The sequence below is a fragment of the Octodon degus genome, unplaced genomic scaffold, assembly GCF_000260255.1.
Source record: "Octodon degus isolate 3935 unplaced genomic scaffold, OctDeg1.0 scaffold00164, whole genome shotgun sequence".
Lineage (NCBI taxonomy): Eukaryota > Metazoa > Chordata > Mammalia > Rodentia > Octodontidae > Octodon > Octodon degus.
In genome coordinates this window covers 2,388,534-2,410,920 of record NW_004524740.1, presented here as the reverse complement: position 1 = coordinate 2,410,920, position 22,387 = coordinate 2,388,534, and the positions used below count along the sequence as shown (strand labels likewise).

General features: G+C 51.2%; 1 non-coding gene across 1 annotated transcript; it reads left to right on the top strand.

The window, feature by feature from the left end:
• Positions 1–22,218: 22,218 nt before the first annotated feature.
• Positions 22,219–22,319, top strand: LOC111813129. The gene has a single exon (XR_002818460.1). It is a non-coding gene; the product is annotated as a small nucleolar RNA U13 (small nucleolar RNA).
• The last annotated feature ends 68 nt before the right edge of the window (positions 22,320–22,387 follow it).

The window sequence follows — 22,387 nt, the reverse complement described above, 5'->3', positions numbered from 1 at the left end:
ATGATGTATCTGTAGTTTGGTTCTTTGTATAGCTGAACAGTATTTTTTTATTTTTATTTTTATTGTTTTGGTCTTTTTGAAACAGGGTCTTGTTCTGCAGTTCAGGCTGGTCTTCAACTTTGTAGCCCATGCTGGTCTTGAATTCACACTGTTCCTCCTGGCTCAGCCTCCTGAGTGCTGAGATTAGGAGCATACATACCTTCCCCATTTGCTGAACATTTTTGTATAGGGATCAAACCCAGGACCTTCACACCGGGCTACATCTCTAGTTCTTTAATTTTTTTTTTAATTAGGTGACACAGTCTCATTAGGTGGCTTTGTTGCGCTGATGGACATCTGCATTGTCCACCTGTTTTGGTTTCATGAATATACTGTTATGAAAGTTTTGTACATCTTGCAATAAACCTGATTTTTTTTTTTTTTTTTTTTTTTTTTTTGCCAGGGTCTTGTTATATACTCCAAGTTGCCTTAAACTCTTGGCAATCTTCCTGCCTCAGCCTCCCAGTGCTGGAATTACAGGTGTGCATCTCCACACCCAGCTCTAAATCCTCGTTTCATCAAGATCGTGTTGAATTTGAGAACCACTGCTCTAGGCACTTCCCCACCTCGTTCTCAGCATCTTTCCTTCCCTCTCCTATCTTCCCACATCAAGTTCCCTTCGTGGGAGCATGTGTGTAACGATGCAGGTCAGGGTGCACACTCCACTCAGCAGGACTGAATCTGGGTGGTTTCCCGTGGCTCCCCCTTCTCAGCCACTTGGTGGAAATAATGGGAGAGCTTGCTCCTGGGCCCGGCTCTGGGAATCCACACCTTTTAACAGCCCCAGAAAAAGCCAGTAGGCCTCAGACCCAGTGGCTTTGGCCACACAGCCGGTTCTAACCTGCTTGCTGCAGCACGACTTGCAACAGTTCCTCAACCTCTGGGTGCCTCCATTTTTCAGCTGGTAAAGTGGGTGCCACATGCTAGACCTTCAGGAGTGCCTGGAGCGGGCATTTCACTCCAGCCATACTGCTCCCTCCCCACGGCCCGCCCCATTTGGGAAAATGAAGTGAATCTCTGGTCCACTTGAAGCCCCTCTCGCTGCGGAGACAGCTCAGGCCCTGGCAGGGTGAGCTCCTGGGCAGACAGCGGGTCCCACCGGCCCGGACAGGGCTGGTCATGCAGACCACGCCGCAGCCTGCGTGGGGCTGTTTTGAAACCCCATTCCCCGGAGTTCCCCGAGCCTCGGAAGCGAGAGTGCCGGGCTCTCTCCGCAGCGTCTGGCTCTGCAAACTCTAGGTCCTTGGGTGTGCCCGGAGTGCCCGGCGACAGCGCTTGGCCTCCACTCGCTGGGTCCCGGGACGTCCCCTCTCTTGTCCTTCTACACCCAGCGGCCGGGAAACGCCTCGAACTCTTCCCCGACCCACCAGCTTGAAAGCTGCTCATTAGCATGTTTGTTTTTATTGGACGCACAATGACCATAATGGGCGCGGTTGCGCGCTCTAATGATAGAGATGAATATTCATGAGTGGGGCGGGGCGGGAGCGCCAGTTTAGGGCGAGCAGCTAGGGCTTCCTAGCACAGGTCCCGCAAGTAGGGCGGTCCGGATCGGATCGCTGCTCTTGCCCGCATCCAATTTTTCCCGGATCGCACGCACCCAACGTCAGCGGCAGACTTCCTTCCGGGGCTGCTCCTTTCTCCGTTTCCTTTGCTCCCCTCAGCCCCGGTTGCTCTGCAAAGCGTCTGGTGCGGGATGTGGCATCCGCTGTGGACCCCCCTCCCCTCAGCAGCGCTGCCCAGTGCACCTCCGCTTTGCTTGCCACCTGTGTGTCTGTCTGTGTGTCTGTCTGTCTCTGTCTCTGTCTCTATCTGCACGATCTTTGTCCCTTTGCCTCTCACTATGGGACTCTTGGGCCAGCCACTGGGAAGTTCGTTTTACCCAAACTCCTGGCACAAACAGTGTGGCAGGGCGCCCTGAGAGGGGAGCTTGTGCCCTGTGATTAAGAGATTTAGTCACTTGTGGAATGACTTTATTTTATAGCGACTTCCTCCCCGACTGAGTGATGTTGCGCGCATTGGTTGTATTTATAACTTAATAGCTTTTCTCAATTTTATTATACTTTTTATGATACTTATGGCTTTATGGGACTTCATAATTTTTCTCAGATTCATTAAATTCAGCTGAGGGTGGAGCTAACGACGGGATGAGGTAACAAATTCTCAGGTATTGAGGGGCACCCTGCCCTACTCTGCCCCTGCCAAGCACACACTGGGTACTGGTGGTGGTAGTGATGGCGGTGCTAGCTCTCCCGGTGATCTTGGCTTGGTATTTTCATCTGAGACATGGAATTTCAGAGATCCTGCTTGAGAGATTGCAGGCTGTTTCCCAATGGAGGCTAGTTCAGGGTCACCCCCTTTTGCCATAGACTATCCGATCTTGACTTATCATGGGTGCTCTCTTTTGAGAGTTTGGTTGAGGGGGAAGGTGGGACGACAAAGGAACAGGAGGGTCAGCTGTGAGTGGGTGGAAGAGGATGGTGCGAACCAGTGCCCTCCCCTCCGAATCTCTGCCCCCTCATGACCATTGGCATCCAGGATCGTATAAGCTACTGTCTGGTGGGTGACTCTCTTGGTTATTTTTTTCTCTTATTGCTGAGACAAAATACCCAACCCTCAAAATTAAGGAAGGAAAGGTTTATTTAGCTCACAGTTTGTGGATGTTTCAGTCCATAATCAGCTGGCTCCAAGGCAGCGTGGCAAGGGGGTAACTATCCAAGGTGGCAGAAGACAGCAATAGCAAGAGCGCAAGGTGGGGTGGAGAGCAAGCCTCTTCTCCCTTATGTTCTGTGCAGCCTAGCCTCCCTGGATGGGGAGATCCTTTAGACCCACACCATCTCCATGCCCTAGTCTTGAAGAGGCTCAGGGTGATGAATACAAAGTAAGAACCCTGGCCCCCTGCTGAGCCACTTAGTTAAACTTTTAAACTTTTCAAGTTGACACAACGAACAACATGCAAGGGTGGTAAGGGCATGTCCTTTTTGCCCCAGGATGTGGAACTGCTGAGTTACTTAGTTAAGCTTCTAGACTCCTTGAAATAACACAGTGTTATTAATCATAACAATGACTTTAAAACCTAGCCCCCAGCCTCAGAACTGGAGATTGAACCCAGGATGCTTGCACTGAGCTACATCTCCAGGCCTTTTATTTTTTGAGATAGTTTCACTACATTGCCGAGATTGGACTTGAACTTGTGATTCTTCTACCTCAGCCAACTAGAGTGCACCTCTTTTATTTCTGAGGTTTCAATACTTTTAAAAATAAATAAAATGGACAGGTGACATGTACCTCTGCTCCTGGCTACTTGGGAGGCTGAGGCAGAATTATTATTTGAGGCCAGGAGCTGGAGGCAAGGCTGGGCATCATAATAGCAAAATTTCATCTCAAAGGAAACAGGAGAAAGAAGAAAAAAAAAAAAAAGCCAAGCAGTGTTGTGAAAGTGTCATCTGATTGACATTCCACAAGATAACACTTGCGACTCACAGAAGACAATGCATGTAATCACGCTGCACACAAAGTCGCTTCCAGGCTTAGAAAATGATGCCTATTCAACAAGGTCATGAAAGCAGCCTGCCTGCACCCATTGTGTTCCTGCTGCAGCTCCTATCTGCAGCAACGCTTGGCATGAAGTAGGGTGGTAGTAGGGGTTCCCAGGCTCTCTCCTGGCCCTCTGGAATGAGTGCTGCACTATAGGCAGGGGACCCAGGGCAAGTCCAGCCTAAACCTATAGCAAAAATAACTGCTTTTAGTCCTGCTAGGGTCTCTCTGTGGCTATCAACAAACCCTGTTTAGATATCATGGCGAAAGCGTAAACTTGCCGGGGATATAGGCACAGCGCCTGCCAGGCAAGCATATATTCCTGAGTTCTATTCCCAATTAAAAAAAAAAAAAAGTGTAAACTGGAGTCACTGGTGGCAGTGAGGCTGGCCTACTTTTGCTTCTTGTCCCCAGGCCCTAGGTGCTTCCTGGCCACCTCCCTTCCCAGCCCTCTTCAGAATGAATCTCCCAGAGAGTCTCTGTCAGCCAGTCAGGCCCACCCTGTAACTCATAGGGCCAGCCTTCATGAGAGGCTGCAGGGCCCTTGGGCTGTGGGTGCTGGTGGTAGAAGAGCCCTGGTTTTCTTGCAAGAGGGTTTTCTGAGCCCCATTTGTACCCACTATGCTTGGAGAGCAACAGAGACTCTTGTTTGTGTTTTTATGCTTCCTCCCACCCATAGTGATAAATAAAATTAAAATTCCTTAATTTCAGAACCTGGGAGGCTGAGGAAGGAGGGTCCAGGCTGGGCTGCCTAGCAAGACCCTATCTCAACCCCCTCTCCCAATTAAAATTCCTTTAAAAATGGTTTTGGTGGGGGCTGGGGAGATGGCTCAGTGGAATAAGCACTTCCCTGCCAAGCACAAAGGCCTGAGTTCAATCCCCGGTTCCGCCAAAAAAAAAAAAATCCTTGCCCTACCTGTTTGCTAGAGTGCCATCTTGAGCCAAGTCAGAGCCTTTTAAAATCTCAATTGCCTCACCAAAAACTGGGGCAAATAAACGGGGAGTGGTATCTCATGCCTATAATCCCAGCACTCTGGGAGGCTGAGTCAGGAGGATCATAAGTTCAAGCCGCCTGGATAGTGCAGTGGCTTAGCAAGACTCCAGATTTCAAAAGCTAGAATTGGAGCTCCATGCAAAAGTGCTGGGCTCAATCTCCAATGCTGCAAAAAAATCAAATCAGGGCAAAATAAAGCTGGTTCCTTGAAGGGTTGGCAATGATTAGGGAAAACCTTATGAAGTATAAAGTGCCAGATTGGGTGTCACGGTAGTAATCTCCACCCTTTGAGCCCTTTGTGCATGCAGAAGGCACTTTTTTTTTTGTGGTCTGCTCAGCCCACCCTCAGGGCAGGGCTGGCAAAGCATGTGGTGCAGGGGATTGAACCACGGTCCCTGCACTTGCCTAAGCAGGTGCTTTAGACTGCTGAGCTATCTCACTGGTCCGGCACCCATGTTTCTGGGGTGAAACATGGGATGCAGAATGACCAGCCAAACCACAAAATAAGATGGTCCTTGTGGGGCTCCCGGCAGGAGCAAGGGCCAAACCCCAGGCTGGCTTAGCGGCTTTCAACCTCCATTGCAGATGTCGAGTACAGGACCCTCCAGATGCATTTGTAATTTTTATTGTTATATCTTTTAATTTTATTTTGCTCTCCCCGCCGTCTTGAGCAGGGGAGATAGGAAGCTGGTATTTATGGCCGCTCCTGCGACCTACCTCTTGGAATGTATGTATCAGTTAATTTAATCTCCCTCGTTTTATTTAAACTGTTTTTCCTGATCCACTCTCTTTATTTCTCCATCTGCAACCCTCCCTCCCCCATTTCTTCCCACCCTGTCCCCTCTGTTATGTCCCATGCTCTTCTCTATGTCCCTGTCCATCTCTCTCTCCTCCTTCTTTCTCCCTGGCATTTCCCTCCCTCATCTTCTACTTCCCATCTTTCTCTGCCCCCTTCCCAGCCTCTGGTCTGGGCCTTTCCATTGCTGGGTTTGGGGAGGGGGAAGCCACCTCCGGTACTGGGGTTGCTACAGTATTCTCTCTCTCTCTCTCTCTCTCTCTCTCTCTCTCTCTCTCTCTCTCTCTCTCTGCCCCTTGCCTGATTGACATTTACAAATTACCCAGCTGAAAGTGTTCAATCCCTGACCCGCCTGTTTCTGTTCAGCAATGAGTGAGATTTGCAAGCATTTTGTCATATAATTACTGCAAATCCCTTGAAAATTTCCACAACAAGACCAGATGAATGGTAATTTGGGGGCCTCCAGCCCTCAGTTGCTTCGCCAGATGAAATCTGAAGCCAGAAATGCAAACCAGCCCCCAAGTCCCTCTTTATTTATTTATTTACTTATTTATTGGGGGGGTGGAATTGGCGGGCTCATCAGTCGTTTTTGTCTATGTCCCCTAGAGATTTCTGGGAAGAACAGGAACAGGGCAGACCCACACTTCTCCACCCTCCTCCTGGTGCTTGCTTGTGCTGTAAAATATTTGGATTGGGAGATTTATTTGCTTTACACGAGTGTATTTGTGCTGATTTTATTGTATTGACTGGGCACATTTTTTCTGCGTTGTACTACAGTTTTATTGTGTGCCAGTCATGGGCATACATCACCCACATTGTTTTCTGCAAAAATTACGCCCTTTTCACTGTGTCTCCATAGGACTCCCTGCATTAGCACCTAAGTGCAGAGATGGGCGGCTATTGCTTCTGTTCTCTGTAGCCGCTGTGCTGCCTGGGGCCACCCCATCTGGGTAGCACCCGCACTTGGGCTGTAGTCATGGGCAACTTGATGGCTGCGGCTGCCAGTGTGGCCCTGATTGCCTGGCAGAGCTGGCTCGTAGACCTGATGGAGGAAATGTCAGCGTTGGTCCGAGGTAAAAGCCCATGTCATGAGGCTAAGGACAGAAGGGCCACAGCTGAGTAGCTGCTGGGTGAGGCAAAGAAGAGGCTCCTAAAGAGAGGGACGCTTTAATATGTTTGCTTCTTGTCAACATTAGTGGAGGCCCCTGCACACAGTGGGGGTTCAGCCTGGAGGAGCACTCTTGGTCCTTTTGGGGGTCTCTCCTGAGAACTTGGGAGAGACTGAAACCAGGTGTGCCACGCTTATGAGAAGAGGTTTGGCCGATGTCTCATGGCATGGTTGTTCTCCCTCATTTTACAGATGGAGAAATAGCGGCCTAGAGAGACTTGGCCGCAAGAGACCGACGGATGGAGATTGGGGGCTCCTTCTAGCACCTCAGGAAGGACAGGAGAAAGGATGAGCTCTGCGAGGGATTTAAGATGGAGGAGTTTCAAGGGGAAAGGGCACCAGAAACCAACCTATGCACTGCCCAGAAGATGGGGAAACTGAGCCCCTGAGGTGTCAGGAGCTTGCTAAAAACCAAGCAGACTTGGTAGCCAGGTGGGGGAGTCTTTTTTTTTTTTTTTTTTTTTTTTCCCTCAACTGGTTATAGGGTCAAGAGCTGCCTTTTGGGCATCTGGCTGGCCTGCCTGGCCACTCCATGGCTTGCGTAAGTTTCTGTGTATGTGTGTGCAGTGTGTGAGTGTGACTCTAGGTTAGGCAGGGGTTGTTAGAGTGTGCCATAGCCCTGTTCCCTGGGTAGGATGGGTCACCTGAAGTATGCCTGGGCCCCAGTGTCCCCCAGCGTGGTGGTGGATTTGGCCTCTGTTCTCCAGTTCTAGTTCTCTCGCTTAGTCATGCTGAAGTCACCTCCACTGTGACAGTGCTTTGTCAGGGCTCACAGGTACTTTTGGGCCTGACTTGTTCCCAGCACTTTCAAAGTCATCTGCCCATTTATGCCTTTCTCACAGGTAAGCAGAGAGTATGTGGGAAATGGAGTGCACTGACCAAAACAGCTCAGCCTCTCCCTTTCTGTGTCATTTTTTTTTATAAGTACCAGAGCTCATATAATTAAATTAAAAGAAAGTGTGTCTTATAATAAACTGTATGTCCTCGTAATAAAGTCCCTCCCCCCCCTTTTTCTGTCTTTTTGAGACAGAGTCTCACTATGAAGTTCAGCCTGGCCTCAAACTTGCAACAATCTTCCTGTCTCAGCCTCCAGAATGCTGGGATTATAGGTGTGTGCCACAGAGCCTGGCTTTAAAGTCCTATTTTTGAGGAGAGATTGTAAAAATGGACCTAGATTTTTTTTCTTTTTTTGTACATTAGCTGTCTCTTCCAGTTAATTATTTCTTTCATCCTTTGGGGAGCTTGCAGAAGGGGGTGGATCTTGTCCCTCCAGGAGGGTCCTTGGGAAGGACCCTGGCTGGGTGGTTGGGTAGGCTGTGTCCAAGTGTGGGGATCTGCTGCAGGCCTAGCTGGCTCAGTTGCCTCCTGGGGACAGCCTTAGGAGCTGTTCTGGAAGCAGGGACCCTGGAAGATGTGGCTAGAGATATTTTTTATCCTCCTCAACCAACCCTGTGGGCTATGACACATGCACTGCCCTTCTGCATGTGTGACCCAGGCCATGTGAATAGCCCATGCCCACCGATATCACATGTATATGTGTACACAGACAAACCACCCCATTCAGACATCAACTCGCCTGTGTGTACGAAGGCATTCACAGTCATTATAGGCCCTGCTAGTGCACACGGGTGTCCCACATTGATTTTACACATTTCCTTCAAGTTGAAGTTAGTCCTGGCTTCAGAGTCAAGAAACCAGGTTCCAGCCTTCTCCTCACCTACTTGCCCAGTGACAGGGAAGGAGACTTCCCTCCCCGGCTCTCAGCTCTTGACGTGCCCTCCCTGAGCTCCTCATGGTCCTTTGTCGATCCTGTACTCAGCGTCAGCCTCCTTCCTGACCTCGGGCTTCTACTTGGTCTCCTGGTGCCAAAGGGGCCGTGCCTCCTCTGACGACTCTGCCCCAGATGCTTCTGCGCCCACTGCCAAGAGCCTGGCCGTCCTAAGAACACAGCGCTGGCCCCGACATGGGGGGTCGGCAGTGAGTGACCTCAGTGGCTCTTTTCTCTCTTTCAAGCTGCCAAGGGTATAAGCAGACAAGCCAGAAGTCCAGGTGTGGCTGGGGTGCTCTAGGAGTCTCCGGGGTCTCCCCCTCAATGGCAGATGGGCTCCTTGCCACCCCAGACGCCACTGGAGGGCAGGAAGGCTGATGGGGGCAAGGAAGGAGGTTGTCAGGGCTGTCAGGAATGCTGCTGGGACCCCAAGATCATCTGTGTCCCCTGACAGCGAGACTCTTGACTCAGTTTCTCTGACAGAAGAAATGGAAGCAGACAGTTAAGTTTTGAGGCAGGAGTTTGTATTGGCATCCTTGACAGATTTCCAAAGCCGCAGCTTGTTCCTCACTTCCTCTCAGTGAACACCCTCATGTGTGGGCGTAGGGAGGTAACCAGGGGCAACCCTCCCCTCTTGGTCTCATCCCCAGTTAATGCCACTGAAGCGCTCTCCAGGGCCAGTGAATCACCCACACAATTATCCCCAGAGGAATGGGCTTGGAGAGCCAGGCTGGGGATGCGGGGAGCTGGGCCTGTGGAGGTGGGGGGAGGAGAGGAGCTCCTTGTCTCTCTGCAGGCGCTGAGCAGAGATGGGATGTGGGGGCTGGGCAGGGGCGGGTCTCAGCTGCCAGCCTTGCACCCCATCCGCCTCTGGGTGTTTCTTCAAGTGATACTCAGAGCCTGACTTCTTTCCTGAATTGGATTTGAGGGCTGGGTTTGTCTTCTATTGTGTGGTTTAAAACTGTCTGTCTGCCTGCCTGTCTGCCTGTCTGTCTGTCTGTCTGTCTGTCTCTCTCTCTCTCTCAGTGTATGTGTAGGTGCATGTGCACGTGTCTGAAGGGTTTCCTATTGTGGGGACAGGCAGGCCCAAACTAGCTGCACTGTACTTTGTAGGTTCTACTCTCTGTAGACCTTCATTCCTTCCTTGGAGGGAGGGGTAAGGAGGAGCAGCATGGTGTCCCCATCTTCCCATCCACAGGAGGAAAACCAATCGCCATCCTCCAGACTAATGCCCCCCGCCCTACCCCCTACCCCTTCTCTTCCTGCCCACAACATTTTGAGAGAGAGAGAGAGAGAGAGAGAGAGAGAGAGAGAGAGAGAGAGAGAACAGACAGATGAGGAGAGTGCAGAGGAGCAGGCGAGGCACAGGATGGGGCCTTCCTGGTGGCTGGGGTGAAGGTGGAGATGGAGCCAACTGCTGGGCGCAGGGCCCTGCCACAGGGCAGGATGGGGAGTGGTCCAACGGCAGGATCTGCATCCTCACTGCTCCTCTGCCTCCCGCCAAGCCATCTAGTGCCAGCACAAATTTGCATTTAAATAGAGATTTTTTTTTTTTTAATGAGAAGGACCCAAGGGAGCCCCCAGACTATTAAGTTTTCTTCTGGGGGCTGTGCAGAGGCTTCTTCATCTGCCCCTCCACACGAGCCTCCCACCATTCTTCCCTGGCTGTCATATTATTCTGTGGCCATACATTCTGAGGGCCAGATGATGCCGACAATCTGAGGGCACTTGTGGGGACAATGGGGTAGAGCTCCTGGGAGCGCAGGAACGAGATGTGCTCGATCCCAGTGCTCCTACCTCCTTGTCTGCTTGGGGCCTGAACACCCCACGCCTGCCTCCTTTAATGTCTCTCTTCTGGGCATGGGCTGGCATTCATCCCTATCATACACAGTAAAGAGGATTTTTTTTTTTTTTTTTTTTTTTTTTGCAGAACCGGGGATTGAACTCAGGCCCTTGTGTTTGCCAGGCAAGTGCTTATTCTACTGAGCCATCTCCCCAGCCCAGTAGGAAATAGGATATTGGGTTTAAACCCTTGTTCTACTATTTCTTTTTAAAAATTTTATTTATTTTCATTTATGTATTTGGTACAGGGTCTCACTATGCAGCTCGGACTCATAGCGATCCTCCTGTTTTTCAGCCTTGCCAGGATTACAGGCATGCACCACCATGCCCAGACTCAGTCACCTTCTCAGCGCGCCTCAGGGGTGGGGCTGGTAGGGCATGTGGGACCAGAGATAGAACCCTGGTCCTTGCGCTTGCCAAAGCAGGCGTTTAGTCTGCTGAGCTATCTTGCTGTTCTACTATTTCCAGGCTGGGTAACCATGGGCAAATCACTGGCCTCAATTCTATTTGAGCCTCCTATTTCTTATATGAAGAATGGGGATAAAAATCGGATCCTCCTCAAGGATGGAGGTGAGATGGAATGAGAGGATGCGGTTGATGATTTAGTGCAAGGTCTGGCAGACAGAATCAGACAGCATGGGATTTCAAGGAAAAGGTCTGATGCTGCAGTAAAGAGCACAATTTGAACTTGAGAGGCCAGTGGGCTATTTCTCCAGACCTGGTGATAAACCAGAGGTTTTCCCATCCAGGGGCTTAGGAGATGTTTGGGCAAGTGAGTTGGGGTGGCCCTCAGGGATTGGAAGAGCAGAGGAGGTGAGTGGGTCCTGGGGCCTTGGAGGTGCTGGGGGGTTGGAAGTACTCCTAGGAGGCCCCACGTAGGTGGTGACATTGCACTGGGCTGAGTGGTGGGGTCACAGGAGCTGAGGGTTCAGTGCTTCCATGGCTGAGAGCAGAGGAGCCTGGAGAGGCACTGAGGGAGGAAAGCCAGCTCAAGGGGTCCCCGGATGCCTCTTCCCAGCTCCTCATCGCTGGTGCTGGGGGCAGGAATGAGGCACAATATGTCTCTTGTTCCCAGCTAGGAAGGAAATGGGAGATGGGGTGGGCACGAGAGGTACCTGTTAGGGCAGACACACACACACACACACACACACACACACACACACACACCCCTGTTAATCTGATCCTCATGCCACACCCCTTACTGACAGCCCAGGTCAATCCTGGTAGGTCTTAAATAGCACAGTGGCAGTGACAGGGCCGAGCTCTCTGTTAAAGAGTCTCTGTGGCTTGATTTCCCCTTCCTCGTCCTTGGATTCTTTCTCTCTCTCCTCCTTCTGCTTTATTTTCTCCTCTCTCCCCTTCTCCCCTTCTCCCTCCTTCTCCTCTATCTCAGTTTCTACTGTCTCCCATCTTTTTTCTTGTCTTGTTATTTTGAAAGAATTCTTATTAGCATGTGCTTGTGGTATTACATCCATTCTGAGGAGGTGGCACATATGTAGAGGCCACCAAAAGTATATACAACAGGAAAACAAAAATTTGTGTGATATTTTAATATTAAATGTATTGAGACATTGTGAGATTAATAAAGTTACCTTTGGCCTCTACAGTTACACAAGGTGCTCAAAGTGGTGGCCATTAGCTCCCGGACATTTATTGACATAATGAACTGCTGAAATGGGTATACATTTTCGGGGGTGTACTCTGTCTATTGTATCTCGATCTTTTTTGCTTTCTCCTTTAAAATTTTTTTTCAAGGAAATGCTATCGTAGAGTCATAGCTGAAGAGCCCCGTCCTGGGCCTGGCTAGCTCATAAGGTGCCTTTGTACCAGCAAAAGGTGGCTCTGACGGGATCCAGCCTTGTGGGACAGGGTGTGGCTGATTTTGTGCATTTTTGCTGAACAACAAAGGCTATGCTACCTTCTGGTGGGCTTCATGGAGGAGCACGGCTTGGTCAGTCGAACAAAGGTTGGAATTAGCCCTCTCTTACCCCCTTGTGCAGTAAGCAACCTGCATATCCACACAGGGCCATCTGCACTCCCTCCTCTCTCAGATTCTCTTCCACTTCTACCCCTCCCATCCACATGAAAATGATATTTCTCCCCTTTCTCAGCTTCCTTTTCAGCTATTTCCTTTCTTTATCCTCCTTTCCTTCCTAGCATCCATTGTACAGCAACAGTACGTGTGTGTACATTATTTCTCTCTATAGAGGATGTGTCTTGTTGTGTCTTTCAGGGCTTGACAGGAAACAGAAGCTCCCCCATCACCCCTCAACTGGGCTGGGAAGGGAGAGGGAATTAGAGGGGAAACCCACAGAGCCGAGGCCACGAACCCTCCTGTCCTCTTCTTCCTCCTCCCAGGCCCGTGAGCACCTCCAAGACCAGAGCTGGCAGGGCCGGGCGGGGGCAGCAGGGAGGGGTCGAGGGAGCCCGAGGAGGCTGGGCAGGGGCTGGTGGCCCCAGGGACCCCTTTCCACAAGGACAGAGGCGGCACCAGCTGCTCCACAGAAGAAATATTCCCCAAAGTCAGAGTGGTCGTCTCGTATTTTAAGTGGCCCTTATTTATCACCGTCCTCCTGGGCTTCCTTTCGCGGCAAATGATGATAAAGGACAGCAGTAAGGGGGGTGCGGGGGGCTGCTCCCAGCTGGCCCTGCAGCTGTAGGAGGTGGCAGTACAGGGGAGGTACAGATACAGAGACATGGGTGCCATGACACACACAACACAGACACAGAGATACACACACATACACACACAGTGTGACATGTACATGCATAGATTCAGCCACAACAATGACATGTCCACAAATACCCACCACAGACCTGTATGCCCTGTGACATTCACACTAGGGATACATACAACCTGACATACCCAGGGGCAAACTGACACCCAGACACATATACCAAGGCATGTACGGTATTGATACAGGCCTGCCCTGGGGACGCCCCTGCTAGAAATCACACCCACTGCCAATGCCATTGTGCTGGATGTGCCCTACCTTCAGGACTACTCTATGCATCTGGGGTGTGTGTGTGTGTGTGTGTGTGTGTGTGTGTGCGCGCATGTGTAGATCAGCCTGCTGTCTGTGCGGTGGCTAGCACATGTGCATACAAACTCCTCACACATTTGTCAAATACGTGGGTGTGCAAATACATTCACAGTCCAGCTGTAAACCATGAACTTCAATCTACCTCACACCATACATAGGAATTGATGAAAAATAAATCCAAGAGCCACGTGTAAGATGTAAAACAATAGACCCTCTGGAAGAAACCAAAATCTCTGAGATTGGAGTAGGTAAAGATACCTCAGGTAAAAAAAAAAAAGAAAATGAAAAGCAAAGAAAAAAAAAGATACCTTAGGTAGAAGGGAGGGTGGGGGGGAGTACAGGGGGCAACAAGTTATATCATGTATAGGTACAAATTCTCTGTGATGAATGTGATTATTATGTATATTTAAAATGTACCAATAAAATATAATAAAAAAAAGATGCCTTAGGTAGAACACAGTTGCTGGAGTTGCATAGCATTAAGCACAGGCCTTGAAGTCTAAAACCTCTCTCTGGGTCCTACTTCACGACATAACTGACTGCACTAACCTTGGGTGAGTTCCTTGCTTTCTCTGGGTTCAGATGCCTTATTGAACCATGAAGGTGTAATACCATCTCTGGGAGCCCATAAAGTCCAGGGGACAAATGGATATGGAAAACCCTGTAAAAGCCGCTCTGCACCATGCAGTCTGGCTAAATAGGGAAGATATCCATTTGGGGGACTGTAATGATTACACAGCTACCTGGGCCGTCCCTAAGTGGAGGTCCATACCCTACACATCTTCCTGCTTTCCCACTCAGGGAGCCTGGGGCAGGGGGTGCATACTGACCTCCCCCTCTCCAGGAAGGTCTCCCCCACCCTAACCCCACACCCTCTTCCAAGGCAGCCGCTTAGTTGCCAATCAACCCCTCTCCCCGGTCTCAGCCCATTAGTACAGCTCCCTGGGGGAATCTATTTTTTAAAGGTTATTAGCAGATTATTGGTTCTTTATCAACCTCAGGCCCCAATCTCCAATCTCCCAATGAAGCCACTGTCACCTAATAAGATGCGCTTGATAATCTTGGCAAGGAGGTGGAGGAAGGCCCGGTGGGGGTGGGGCAGCCGGAAGGAGGGAAGGGTTAACAGCACCGCCCCAGTCCCCACCCCCTTGGTCCTCAAATAGCTGAACTACTGTATGTTGTAGTTTTCAACTGCAAATCATCTTTAATAGCAGACATCACGGGATGGCTCATTACATTAAGCTATTTTTCATGCTATCTCCTGTAATATCCTCTAATCCAATGCGTTTCAAATCACCTCGGGCTAAAATAAGAGACATAGCGATGTAATAGCCTAGTGTATTAGTGGGTTAATTGCCCTGTTGTACTCTTTCTAGTAGCTATCTCTGGAATGACTTCTATATTAATTGTAAATTGCTTAATACATTTAACTCCTTGCCACTGCCCCATCCTCTAACGAAGGCGGCCACTACCCAGTTGCTTGATAGGAATGTGTGTGAGTGTGTGTCATGGGCCCTCCTTTCTGACTTTGGCTCCCCTCTGTCTCCTTGGCCTGAGCTGAAAGAGTAGGCTCAGAATGTACTCCTCAGTGTCAGGAGGAGGAGGGGATGAGATCTGCATTAATTGAGCACCTACTATATATAGGGCCTGGGCTAGAACTTTTCACCGAGTACCAACTCACTGGAGCCTCACAAGACCTTGAGTAGTCTTCCTAGAGGTCATGTGATTTGCTCAAGGTCACAGAGCCACGAGGTGAGGACGCAGGAGTCACCACGGGCCTGAGTGCCCCCAGAACTATGGTGGCCAAGAGGGTGGGGACACTTAGAGCTGTGAACATGAGCTCAGTTGTGCTCAGCAGGCTCTTGGTCTGGAAGGGCCCCACGCAGCCCTTCCCCCAGGGGAATCCCCAGTCTGATGGGAACGATGTAAGTAAGCCCTGCACAGGGGAGCCACCATTCTTGGAGGGATCCCTAACCCCTGTTCTGGGGCCTCCATCCCAGGGAGGGAGGGATACCACCTGTCCCCTGCAGGCCCCCATCTGAGGAGGAAGAGAACCTACACAGTTTCAATTCTGGGGGACCCTCATCCAGAGAGAGGAGACACTCACCCATGCAGAGGACACAGCAGTCAGGTGCAAATGAATAAAGTGCAAGGCGGGATGGGCAGACAGACAGACAGACAGACAGCTGTACACTCCTTCCTGCTCCCCATTTTCCTAAGAAGCCCCAGTGGCTTGCGGGACCAGGACCCTGGAGCCTCTCTCCTGCATCCCCTTTTCCTTTCTGTTTTCTCCTTCTCTGGACAGAAAAGTGACAAGTAAGATCCATGAGAGAGAATAGAGAGAAAGACGGGGGTGTGATGTGCTGGAAGGGAGTAGGCTGATAAAGAAGACAAGGCAAAACAGGGTTGCAGGGATTGGTTCCATGTTTACCTTGGGCAAATTAGCACTTTAATATACACACAAGCGATGCTTTATGAGTGGTGGCCACAAGGGAGTGGTTGGATTAAAAATATTCGCCTCCAGTGGACTGCAGGCACATAGCTGGGCTGGGGACCCAAGTGGCATGATGAACACTAAGCTGCGGGCCTTAGCACCTCCCCCAGGGACAGAAACCCTACCAGAAGCCCCTGGTGTCTCTGGGCTGCCAGCTCCTGGGACATGTCCTTAGGACCAGAAAAGAGACAGAAGGGAAAACGAGGAGGAAGGCAGGAAGAGGAGGGTGCAGAGACCTGCAGGGACTTCCAGGGCAGGCAGGCAGAACCTGGAAGCTGTGGTGGTGGCAGCCCTGGCTGCTTTGTTGGCGACCGGCTCAAAGCAACCTTGAGCTCGGGCGGGCACCGAGACAGTGATTTAGATACGGCACTGGAGCGTGAAGGTAAATGGCCACATCTCACCGGCTGGAGGTGAGCCCTTCCCCCAAGCCCTGGGGTTGGTGGGGCGGAGGCTTCTGTGACCCCATGACATCATCCCTGTCCCAGAGGATGGCTGAGAGGTGCTGTGGACCCCTATCTGAACGTCCCACCCTTTCCCATTAGGGAACTGTTTCCCTGGCCCCTTCTCAGCCTGGCCTTGCAAAGCAGCTTGGGAAGCAGACACTCAAAGCTGCTGGCTGGCCAAGCTGTTCCTCCCGTCAGGAGTGGGTGGCTTCCACACCTTTGGTGGGCTGGGTGCACACGAGGACACCTCACTTAGCACCTCCTCCCCGGAGCCCGGGAGGCAGGACCTGGCTCATCCGGGCAGCACAGATGTGTAAAGTCAGACTCAGGAGATTGGGGGAGCTGCTGCAGGAAAGGGGTGGATGGAGGAGGCGGGGGACCCCAGTCCCTGAGCCCCCCCTGCTGATGTGGGTGGGCGTGGGGGTGGGCAATGTTGGCACCCAGCGAAGCTGGCTACTTCTGCGGCTGTGATAATAACACTGGCTCCTCCTGGCACGCAGAGGGACCTGTGGGTGTGACTTGGTGGCCCGGCCCAGGTTGGGCCTCAGCTTCGTTCCCTGAGACCCTGCTCCTTCCCCCAGCAGCAGGGCTGGGAGTGAGCTGTGGGATGAAGAATACAGTTCTTTTGCTGAGAATGAGGGAAGAAGAGAGAGAGCTGAGCTGGGGAAGGTGTGCATTTTAGGGCAGGGGCTGGAGGAGGCAGGACACGCCCCAGCCTGTCTGGCGGGGGGTACAGCATGGCAGGGTAGGGGTGGTGCGGAAAGTGGGCCCCAGGCCCAGGGCTCCAGCAAGGGCAGCCTCCAGTCTCTGCCATCTACTCTGAGGTCTTCAGTGGGTAGAAAAGAAGTAGCTTCCTAGCTCTGCCTGGAACATCCTTAGTCATGATTATTTATAACATTATTCTTTATTATAATGACCATGATGATGTTATTGATCATTATTATTCATAATAGCTGATTTTTATTGGACAACTACCACATGCTAGTTATGTCTCTAATCATACCTGTTGCCCTCTGAAGTAAGTACTATTATCCCCATTTTATGGATAGAAACACCGAGGCTAGGTCCTGACTTTAGACTCCATAGCTGAGAAGTGGGATTGGATATGGGTTCTATTGACCTTAAAGAGATTCTTCTTGCATCCCACTGCAGTTCTACTCCATTGTCTGTGTCTTAGGAGAGAGGAAGGGTCTTTTAAGGCCTGCAGCGATCTCTGAGCCCTTCCCCACTGCGGGTTACCCCCAGCCCTGGGCAGGTGGGTGACAAAGGGAGGGGAAAAAAGCTCATTCTTCAAGGTGTGACACATTCCTGGACTAGAAGCCTTCTGTGGGGCAGCATCCTTCCCAGGACAGGGCCTGACTGGGGCTAGACCAGCCCCAGGTCCTTGGCGCATGGTAGACTGAAGGTGTGTGTGGGGGAGGGGCGCCTATAAACCCAAAGCCCTTGTTCCTCAGACCTCACTTACTGTTTCTAGTAACTGACATTTATTGAGCACCTACTGCATGCCCCCAACTACTCAGCTAGCCTTCTTTTAATCCTACAGCTGCCATATGCAGTAGAATGTTACTAATCCCATTTGACAGGTAAGTAAACAGAGGTCCGGGCTCCCCTCAGTGGCTTAGGATGCTGAGTGTGCAAAGGGCCTGGCCCTGGATGACATCTTAGATTCTTTCTCCTGGCTGGCAGTGGGTGGAGATTTCAGAGATTCTTTCTCCTGGCTGGCAGTGGGTGGACGTTTCAGTTTGGGGCTACTTTGCCTTTTAACCCCTGATCTTGGTGCTTGGCCCAAGGGGTCTGGTCCTCCCACCACCTACTTCCCCTGAGACCCTGAGGGGTAAGGGTGGCTTTTGGGAGGACTTGCATTCTGTGATGGGGAAGGCCAGGCAGTGAGCTGGGAAGTCTCCCAGAAACCTCCTCCAGGCCATGACCTGACCCTAGCTCTGGGATTTCCCCAGCCTCCAGCAGAGTAGGGAGCAGAATGGGGACCCCGTCTGCAACCCCACCATTTCTGAACTGGGTCAGTCACAGAACAGAGGGGGGCTGCGTCAGACGAACCTCTTTGCATCGGTCTTCATAATGGTGACAAGACCAGGGGACAGTCCTCGCTCCTCTCTGCCCCCCTCTCTTATTCAGAATTCTTGATTCACTCATTGCCACAGTGGGCAGGGATCCCCAGTCCCCTTGGTCTAACCTCATATTGGATAGATAAGGTTGGGGAAGCCCAGAGCGGGGCTGTGACTTGCGCAAGGTCGCACAGCAAGTTTGCAGCAGGCATGCTGTCTCAGCTGTGAATTTTACAGGGCTCCCACAAGCTTGGAGGGACCCTGGGATGGGAGGAGTGTGCCTCCCTCCTCTCTCCTGGGGTGTTGCCAGCAGAACACTGGCTGCCCCCTCCCCGTTCTCACACTGGGTGGAATTGTCTTAATGCAGCCGATTGTTCATACACATGTAAGCAAATATCTTCTCAAATTATCTCTTATCACCAAACAGGCTGCGATGCTCACCGGCTGGAGGGCTGAGGTTGTCTTTCAATCCACTGACGATGGGGAGGGGGTTGGGAAGGGGAGGCAGCTGACACCAAAAATAAACCAGTGGAGCAGGGATGGTTGTCGCAAGGGGCAGAGCGAAGTTGTCAGGCGGCGAGAGTGTGTGAGGCGGCAGGACGATAATGTGGCATGACACTTCTGAAATGAGCGGCCCGTTGCCATGGTGAGCAGCCAGGAGGGACCGGTTCTCGGGAGGCTGAAATAAAACACGCTTTAAATGATGTTTGATTAGAATTTAGATCATGTAACCGAATACCCCAGTCCTCCTCTTCTCTATGCTGTTCTGCTTTTCTTGTTGATTCTCCTTCCCTCTATCCCTTGCTCCTGACCCTGGAAGACACACACACACACACACACACACACACACACACACACACACACACAAAATTGTGAATGTATACACAGACGCACACACTTAGGGGTATACACATGTATAATATGCAAATGCAGATATGGACACATATGCAAACACAGGCATGTATGACACACATGTAAAACACACAGAACATACATATACACATGTGTGTGCACACCTATGCACATATATACCTTTCTTCTTCCTCTCCCCATTTGTTTTGTGTTTCTTTTAGACCTTGCTTCAGAAAATCCATCTCACAGTGGATGCTGGGGTCTTCTTAACAGTCACAGACCAGTTCCAAGAACTGGGGGTTTGGTTCTCTGCCTTTCTGTTCTCCTATCAATATTACGATTTAAATTCCTCCCCCGTCTGTGCAGCTCTGGGGTCTCCAAAAGCCTCTTCCAAAGACAGGCTCCTATTTTGTTCCCTCCAAAGCCCCTTGCCTAATTGTGATCATTTTCTAGATAATGAACTCAGTATCAAAGAGACCAAATATTTTGTCCAAGATCTTGCTCTTGGCCGGATATGAACCCAGAACTTTTCTTGGGGGAAAGCTGTTTGGGACGAAGGGGGCACAGCCAGCTCTCTGCTCCTGGGTGCTGAGACTCCTTGTGCAGTGATTTGGACACTTGCTTTGCTTTTGGCTTTGGCCCAGGCGGAAAGGCCATAGCCTGCTTTCAGAGGCTTCGGGCAGTGTGTAGTTTTCTGGCTAGATGCCTTTACTGTTTTGCGTGGTAACAGATTTGTGTCACCTCTGTAGTGTCTTCCTCAGGTGTGCTGCCCCAGTGGGGGAGACAGCTTGTCCTGGGGTGGGGAGGGTAATGCTATTGATTCTGTGTGCAGTAACAGAGGACAGGTGGGCACTGTGAGGACAGAGCAGGCTGGCATCCTCCTGATCTCCATTGATCTTGCTGCCCTGGGTCCTCTCTGAGGCCCTGGATAGGTAATCCCCATCCTGTTTTGTGTCAGAGATGTAGCTTGACCCACTGTCTAGGGTCTTCCAGTTGTCTCTTTGTCAATCAGTCTATCTTTTCATTTCATCACATAACTGTCATGTACTTGCCCAGTATTTACTGTCCACCAAGACTCTGCCTGGTCAGCCCTTGCCTCTGCCTTCCCAAATGCAGGGTTTGTGAGACAGACAGACCAAGAGGTGGACAGAAGCATTTGCATACATGGGTGTGGTCTCTGCTAGTGTGGAGGGTGACATGCTGTCATGGAGGAGGTCACCAAGTGCTGTGGAAGGACTCCTGGGCCTGGTGGGAATCACAGAAGTCTTCCCAGAGGAAGTGACACCTGGAGAAGAGTAGCAGCCTCCAGGTAGGCAGGCAGGAAGGGGCAATCTGACCCAATAGCCTGGATGCTCCCTGGGGTGGGGCCGTGTGTTTTGGTTTGGCTTGTTTCAGTGAGGGGGATGGAACTCAGGGCCTTTTGTTTGGTAACAGATTTGTGTCAAGTCTGTGGTGATGCAGGTGTGTGCTCTGGACTGAATTACAGCAGCAACCCAGACCAAGCTTTGACTAACACAGTCTGAGCCCCAGTGCACCACCCACTCCCCAGGCTGGGGACTCCTGAAGGGGGCATTGGTAGCTTCCATTTCTTTTGTCTTTTGCTCCAGTGGAAAGGCATTTACTTCTCTGCATATTCTTTTCCTCCTGTGGAAACAAAGTCCCTGCCTTGCATCCGTGCCTAGTGTTTGGCACAGAACCTACTATGTATGAAGGGACCCGGATGTACTCACTGTGTGCCTGGCACTGCGCTCAATGTTTTATATGGTATTACCTCTTCAGGCTTTACAACAGCTCTGTGAGGCCGATAGCACCATGGCCTTCTTTTACAGATGGAAAAACTGAGAATCTAGGTGGTACTCACATAGCTAGCAGGTAGCAGAGTCAGGATCCCGATGTAGGGAGTGACTACTGTCATTCCCCACAAGCCCAGTGACTCCCTGGCTTTCCTTATCAAGTCCCCTCTTCCTGTGTATCATTGCCAGTCCTTGAACCCAGCCCCTACTTCCAGCCCCAGGGCTCTGCCCTGGGTCCCTACTCCAGTACCCCTCTCCTGGGGACCCCTACGCCCTTTCTCCCCAGCTCCCCATCCCACCTTCCCCTTCCTCTGGCTGCCTGTTAGTGCCCAGTAACAGATTCGATTGCTGCATTCCTGTGCTCCAAAACCTTCCATGGCTCCTGAAGACCCAGGGGGACAGCAGTGCAGATCTCCAGCTGGCTTCTAAACGCTGAGGGATCTGGCTCCTGCTGCCTTCTGGCCCTGCTTCTTTCAAGCTCCAGGCTGGCCAATTGGCCGGTCCTTTCCTCTGTGGCTCTTTGGCAGACTTCAAGTGCCCTCTCCATGAATGCTCACACCATGCCCGAATGCCCACTCATCCTTTTTCTGTCTTTTTTTTTCTTCTTCCAACAGCTCAAGTCTTCCGCATTCTGGAGCAGCCTCCCTGACCACTCTTTCCACAAGCTGTGCCCTTACCTGCAGAGCAGGCCCTCAGGCTTTGGGTCACTTCTGCCACTCCCCGAGGAACAGATTAGGGATCCCAATACTGCGTGCTCAGGACACCAAGAGCGGGTAGCCTGGGATGCCCACCTTAAGAAGGGTCCATGCTGGGTCCTCTTTGAGCCCCACCTGCTCTGGCTGGGGCAGTGGGTGGGGAGGAAAATCAGAACACATCCCCAAATCTCAGGCTTACTTCTGCAGTGTGCAAGAGAGGCCATCTGGGAAGGAGAGGACAGAAGGAGAGGGGAGGCAACTGGGAAGCGCCTGCATGGGAGGGTGTGGGGAGACTGAGGCACGAGGTATGCAGTGAACAGAAGAAGGAGGTAGAAAGGGGACTCGGAGAAGTGTGACCCTGCCTGTGGAGTGCCAGTGCCGTTGACTCGGGGTGGAAAGAGCTAGCGCTACATCGTCCTGTCTTCTCCAAACGCAGTGCTGTGCGGATGGCCATGGGTGACTCAGACTCACAGGGCAGTGCTGTCATTTGGAGCTGTCAGCCCTGGCAGGAGCGACACTAACATCCTGTATTGTTCTAGTCCTCAGAGAAGGCAGATACAGGGTCTTGCTAAGTCGCCCAGGCAGATTCGCAATCCTCCTGCCTCAGCCTCCCACTTAGCTAGGACTATAGGTAGGCATACCATCCCCTGCTTACAAAGGCATTTTTAACAGGTAAGAAAACTAAGGTTTAGGATCCTTTGGTTCATAATGTGATGACTGGGTGTTTGTGCTGCGTGCATGAGATGTGTGTCCCGCAAGCCTTGTTACGATGTGGGTACATTACCTGTCTGACCTGAACTTGCAGAGTTTGTTCACCTGTTTTTTTAAAAATAATTTTATTGAGAAACATATAGCAATGAGA